General features: G+C 34.7%; 1 long non-coding RNA gene across 1 annotated transcript; it reads left to right on the top strand.

The window, feature by feature from the left end:
- LOC110263213 lies at positions 4,766-6,127 on the top strand. The gene is made up of 2 exons (XR_002348428.1): positions 4,766-5,359; positions 5,929-6,127. It is a non-coding gene; the product is annotated as an uncharacterized LOC110263213 (long non-coding RNA).

Genomic DNA, 7,430 nt, shown 5'->3' on the forward strand with positions numbered 1-7,430 from the left:
AGATTGTTAAAGTAATGAGAGAAATAGCATTCAGATGCGCACATAAAGTTTATAAGATGTGATTATGTCAAGAAAGAATATATGTATAGCCCAGGTGGGAGATTGTTAGGAAATTATTTTAATTTTCTAATTTGTTTGTGGGTAATACATATATTAATTATAATCATAAATTATGCTATTTCAAATTAAATGACTTATATAATGGTGATCTCATTTATTGTTATAAAGGCTAAATTGAATAAGTCATTATTACTTTTGATTTGGAATTAAATGAGAATAAAACCAGATATTATCTTTTGTTCTTTAGATAATTATCTTTTGGATTTTAGATATATTATCTTTGAGACTTTAGATACTATTTTATTTGGGCTTTAGGGTTTAATGGGTGCCATGCTCAAATATAAATAGGCCTTCAGAGTTTCGGTCCCAAGATACCAAAGTTGCCTTTATTGTTTTTTTCCATCAAAAGAGTCACAATTCAACCGCCTAGAGATACAGAAGACTTTGGTTGAGAAAGATCGAAGGAACCACAAGACTGAGACAATCCTTCTGTCTAATTTCTAATTTCTATTAGTAAAGGTACGCTTCCGCATTATGATATATTTTTGGTGATTCTATATGGATAATCTAGATTAATAAAATAATTTATTCCAACAGCACCCTCACCCATTGCACCCGTCTTTGTGCTCCTATTAAGAGGGATCTAAAGTGTGGTGTTGTGTTTTTTCTTTTTTCTTTTTCTATTTCTCTTCAATTTGTTAATGTTAGTGATTGTTAATGTTGTTTGTTGAGGAGGAAGAACGTTAGTAGAGAGAAGATGGTGATGGTGATGGTGAGAAAGAGAAAAATTAGATAATAGAAAGACCATAAATGGCGGTGAAAATGTGTGGGTGTTGGTGGATTGTGAATATTGTTGTTTACTGGGGGAGGGAGGATGTTGGTAGAGGGGATGCGGTGATGGCGATGGTAAAAAGGAGAGACATGTGGTGAAATTTGAGTGCCACGTCATCACTTCAGTGACGGAGTTGGAAGGAAAGGCCAATTTGAGCCACACCTTAAAATTTTAGAATATAAATTGGGTCAATTAAAAATTTAAGAATTAAATTAAATCAGTGGTCAAATTTCAGAGGTCATTTTGAGTATTAGCTCAAATAACTTCTGTCAACGAAGCACATAAAATAAAAAACTGTAACCATTAAGTATTTATTTATGTGAATTTTTAATAAAAGAATTTATCTCCTCTGTGTTATCTTTTCTTAACTGCACTAGCACTTCTACCATTTCTGCATTTCACAAAACAAAATAACATGTAACTAATTGAATTGAACTATTTCTCTAAAATCAGAATGAATAGCATGCAATTGTTATTTTTTCAATATCCTGACTTTAACAACACCTTTTCTCGTAAACTGCCTTTCTTTTAAGCCCCTTAACCGAGGAGTATCTACCCCTAAATGTCTCCTGAAGGTGGTAGTCCGTAACATCTGCAGCCAAATCTCCAACAAATATAGTGTAATCTGGACTGTCATCATGACGCCTCTCGCGGCATAAGGGCGCCATTGAATGATTGTAGTATTCTCTCAGCAGCAGCACGGCTTGTAAACTCAATAAACCCATAACCCTCGGATTGACTAGTTTGCTTATTCCTAATTACTTTAACAGATATCACCTGCAACCATATAAGTATATAACCTTAATTTATCATTTTTACACACAATATAATGAGTAATGACAGATATATAGTCCATCTAAACAAAACGCTGTTTAAACAAAAATCAAAGCTAATCAAGATCTCTACATTTTTTTCAGAAATAAAAAAAAAATTATATTTCCCAGAAACCATTTTTAAACTTTAATTCTCCAAATACGATTTTTTTTTATAGAGCAAGTTCGCGCACCCGACGAACTCTATAAAAATCATAGAGTTCGCCTAACCTCGGTGAACTCTCAAACAGTATACAGGAGTACACACAAAAATACACCGACAACAACCATGACTTCTTCAAAAAAAAATTTTAATTAAAAATTAAAAAAATAAGCCATATTTAACAATGACAATCATTATCATCGTCTACAAAAATACACAGGTACACTAGAATAAGCCATATTTAACAAGGATTTTTTAATTATAAGTCGTATTTCACTTTGAAAAAAAATTAAAAAATATAAATAATTTTTTTCAAAATAAAATACGACTTATAATTAAAAAAAGGTTTAATTACTCTACAGGTCCCTATAGTTTCACCGAATTTTCAATTAGGTCCCTATACTTTTTTTTCTTTTCAATTGGGTTTCTATACCTTAATTTTTTTCAATTAAGTCCCTGTTAAGTGTTAACGGTTAACGTTCAAAAAACGTTAGTGAGTTGTGAAATGACTTATTTACCACTGTCTCCTCTCTGTAAACACTATCGTTGAACTATATGAGATTTCTCTTCTTCTCCGTTTTCCATTTTCAGTTTTCATATTCCCCAAATTTATGTCTCAAAATCAAGGAACCTCATTCATTATCTCTTCAAGAAGCTGTGTTTTCAGGAGCTCCAACCCGAAGAAAAGAAGACACCTGTGTTTTTGTAGAGAGGCAGTAACTGTCCGCCCGCCGTTCTTCAGCAGTTTCTAACCATGGTAGGAGGTATGTTACTTGTGGGAAGATACCAAAATACAACCTTTTTTAGTGGATTCATGATTTTGATTGGATTGAGGTTGATAACGGTGCAAAGAATGAGTGGCCAAAGAAAAAGGAAAGATCTTGTTACATAGGGTGTTTCATAATTTTGTAGGGACGATACGATGTCTGCTGTCCTATGATGTCAGCCTGGGATCTTCATAAAGCTTGGCCATGCAGATTTTAGGGTATGGCTAGAATGTTAGTTACATTGATTTTTCGGTATAGACTTTGAATTCTAATCGTAATTCTGCCTAATGAATCATGCTATGAAGCAGTTGTTGCTGGTGCGGGACATTCAGCCAATGAGGCATAGCTGCTGAACTAGTGGTTGCAAATGAGAAACTAAAAAACATAATCAAGAATAAAGGGAACTGAAGTTACTCAACAAACAAACGAAGAATAAAGGCGCGCAACGGGAGACTGATCATCCGCATGCTGCAAACATTTCTGGTTTATGATATTGTTATCCTATTGGGAATTGTTTGTTTCAAAATACTAAGCATACTGTACCATAACCCTAAAATTTTCTTTCATCATTGTTTCAAAGGAAATGGGAGGGAGTTTAATTTATTATAAATTTATTATCCTAAATGTGGTCTGTTGATTTACTTAACACGAAACACAAATCAATGGTATTATATAAATCATTGTAACTTTGGTACTGTAAAAAATCCTGTTATTACACAAATCAATGATGATACAACAAAAAACACACATTCACCCTTTTCTTCAATATTACACCAAAGCCACTAAAAATTCAATGATGATATTGAACAAATCTCTCTAATGCCCCATAGGAGCCCCCTATGTAGGATTCCTGATGGTACAGCTCCTTGGTACATGGAGACTATGAAACTTTGGTTCCTTTGGAACAGTTAAAGTCCTCCTTCCTCGTGAACAAGGTTTCGAATTGGAAGCAGCACCGTTACTTGTAGGTGAAGAAGCATCATTTTGACGTGGCTTTGCTGTGTCCTTTGGTGAATGTACACAAATTCTTCAAAAAAAATTTTAATTATAAATTTAAAAAAACAAGCCATATTTAACAATGACAATCATTATCATCGTCTACAAAAATAGACATGTACACTATAATAAGTCATATTTAACAAGGATTTTTTTAATTATAAGTCGTATTTTATTTTGAAAAAAAAATTTAAAAAATATAAATAATTTTTTTCAAAATAAAATACGACTTATAATTAAAAAAAGTTTTAATTACTCTGCAGGTCCCTATAGTTTCACCGAATTTTCAATTAGGTCCCTATACTTTTTTTTCTTTTCAATTGGGTTTCTATACCTTAATTTTTTTCAATTAAGTCCCTGTTAAGTGTTAACGGTTAACGTTCAAAAAACGTTAGTGAGTTGTGAAATGACTTATTTACCACTGTCTCCTCTCTGTAAACACTATCGTTGAACTATATGAGATTTCTCTTCTTCTCCGTTTTCCATTTTCAGTTTTCATATTCCCCAAATTTATGTCTCAAAATCAAGGAACCTCATTCATTATCTCTTCAAGAAGCTGTGTTTTCAGGAGCTCCAACCCGAAGAAAAGAAGACACCTGTGTTTTTGTAGAGAGGCAGTAACTGTCCGCCCGCCGTTCTTCAGCAGTTTCTAACCATGGTAGGAGGTATGTTACTTGTGGGAAGATACCAAAATACAACCTTTTTTAGTGGATTCATGATTTTGATTGGATTGAGGTTGATGACGGTGCAAAGAATGGGTGTCCAAATAAAAAGGAAAGACCTTATTACATAGGGTGTTTCATAATTTTGTAGGGACGATACGATGTCTGCTGTCCTATGATGTCAGCCTGGGATCTTCATAAAGCTTGGCCATGCAGATTTTAGGGTATGGCTAGAATGTTAGTTACATTGATTTTTCGGTATAGACTTTGAATTCTAATCGTAATTCTGCCTAATGAATCATGCTATGAAGCAGTTGTTGCTGGTGCGGGACATTCAGCCAATGAGGCATAGCTGCTGAACTAGTGGTTGCAAATGAGAAACTAAAAAACATAATCAAGAATAAAGGGAACTGAAGTTACTCAACAAACAAACGAAGAATAAAGGCGTGCAACGGTAGACTGATCATCCGCATGCTGCAAACATTTCTTATTCTATTGGGAATTGTTTGTTTCAAAATACTAAGCATACTGTACCATAACCCTAAAATTTTCTTTCATCATTGTTTCAAAGGAAATGGGAGGGAGTTTAATTTATTATAAATTTATTATCCTAAATGTGGTCTGTTGATTTACTTAACACGAAACACAAATCAATGGTATTATATAAATCATTGTAACTTTGGTACTGTAAAAAATCCTGTTATTACACAAATCAATGATGATACAACAAAAAACACACATTCACCCTTTTCTTCAATATTACACCAAAGCCACTAAAAATTCAATGATGATATTGAACAAATCTCTCTAATGCCCCATAGGAGCCCCCTATGTAGGATTCCTGATGGTACAGCTCCTTGGTACATGGAGACTATGAAACTTTGGTTCCTTTGGAACAGTTAAAGTCCTCCTTCCTCGTGAACAATGTTTCGAATTGGAAGCAGCACCATTACTTGTAGGTGAAGAAGCATCATTTTGACGTGGCTTTGCTGTGTCCTTTGGTGAAATCATGAAACTTGCCACCATGATGTATGTCTATGGTGAAATCTGAGTCCCCATCATTACAGGTATTAAAAACAGAAACATAATCCATTTAAAGCAACATCATCACAACCACAACAATCAACATTCAAGAATAAATAAAATTCATCATCCAATGCCATAGTAGCTCCATTCAAGCACATCATTAGAAAAATAGGTTCAGAATTGAAGTCATCCCAGTTCAGCATACATCCAGAACATGGAAAAGAATCAAGGCAATGATTGTGAAACCATCAACACAATTTATTATTTGAACATGGAACCTATCATAACATAAATTCCCAACTCAAATCTTGCGATACATCTTCCTATCTTGCTTAATTCCGTAACTCAAAATATGAAAAAGGAACCGTCAATTTATACATCTTCACAAAATTAAACTATTGCAAATCACACTTTTACACTTTCACAAATCACACTTTCACAAATCTCCCATTGAAAGCAGAATCCATTTAATAAAAACAGAAGCATAATCCATTTAAAGCAGCACCACCACAGCAACAACAGTCAACCAATGCCATATTTAAAAAAAATAACATAAACATCAACTTTTAAAACTGAAAAAAGGAGGCTTTTTTTTGTCACCTACTTGCAGAAAGTTCGAGTGCAGGGAGATGGAGCAGAGGCACAACGCGAGGACGGGAGGCTAGGCGCTCGGAGGCTCGGCAAGGGGTTTCACCGCGAGGGACAGAGACGCCTTGGCTGGACAAACAGTGGAGAAGACCTCCGACAACAATAACGCAGATGGGCCCAGCGCAGAGGCAAGGCGACGGAGAGCACACCAGCAAGCGTCCGTTGCAGTCGATGCTAGACACAGACGCCGATAACGGACCAACGCAGGAGACGCAGGAGACGGGAGCAACTTAGGGTTTCTTTTTTTCTTAGGAGTGAAATGCGAGGGGTTCTTTGGGTATTTGGGAAAAATTCAGATGAGTTCACCTAGCCACTCCAGTTAAATGACAAGAATATTCTTTTTTTTATCAAGAATATTCTATTATCTCAAACGTTATACTGACAGAAAGGGTTTAATTGAAAAAAATTAAGGTACAAGAACCCAATTGAAAAGAAAAAAAGTATAGGGACCTAATTAAAAATTCAGTGAAACTATAGGGACCTGCAGAGTTATTAAACTTTAAAAAAATCCTTGTTAAATATGGCTTATTCCGATGTACCTGTGTATTTTTGGAGACGATGATAATGGTTGCCATTGTTAAATATGGCTTATTTTTTTAATTTATAATTAAAAAAATCCTTAAAGAAGCCATAGTTGTTGTCTGTGTATTTTTGTGTACTCCTATATACTGTTTGTAGATCTATATACTATTTGGAGATGATGATAATGAATTAAAAATGCGAATTTCAAAAAAGTTAAAGAGAGTTCGAAGGGGGTTAGGCGAACTCTATAATTTTTATAGAGTTCGTCGGGGGTGCGGTGAACTTGATCTATACAAAAAAAAATCGTATTTGTGAGCAAAACAGGTGTAGAGGTAGTTCTCACCCATCCAGTACTGTAAATCACCGATCCAGAGGGTTCGGACCTCATCGGCACTGGTGGGCTGAACGGGCTGGGAAGGAGGCACAGACTGTGTCGGAGCCTGGGCAGAGGGGGCCCATATATGTGGTGGCTGAGACTGCGGAGGCATCATCATGTATGGCTGCTGCTGCTGGTACTGCTGGTTGGGTTGCTGGGCCATGATGGATGGAGGAGCCATGCGCCTTTTAATATGTTTAGATTTTAATGTTTTTAGTGTTTAATATATTTAGATTTTAATGTGCTTAGAGTTTTTAATGTATTTGGTATTTAACATGTTTAGATTATTCCTATTAATGTTATATGTTTATTGTACTTAAAGAATTTTTAAGAAATTTTTTTTATGAAGTTTTTTCATTGGATACCTAATTATCTGAACCGAACCAATCTATTTTTAATCGGTTTGATTTAATTTGGATACACAAAAAAATATAAATTTAAACCGAATCAAACCAATTATAATTCAATTAATTTGGTTCTAATTTAACCTAAAACCCGAACCAACCTGACCCGTGCTCACCCTTAATTTATCTTTCATATTCTGGAAATAAACCTTCTACAGGTTG

This window comes from Arachis ipaensis, chromosome B01, assembly GCF_000816755.2.
Source record: "Arachis ipaensis cultivar K30076 chromosome B01, Araip1.1, whole genome shotgun sequence".
Lineage (NCBI taxonomy): Eukaryota > Viridiplantae > Streptophyta > Magnoliopsida > Fabales > Fabaceae > Arachis > Arachis ipaensis.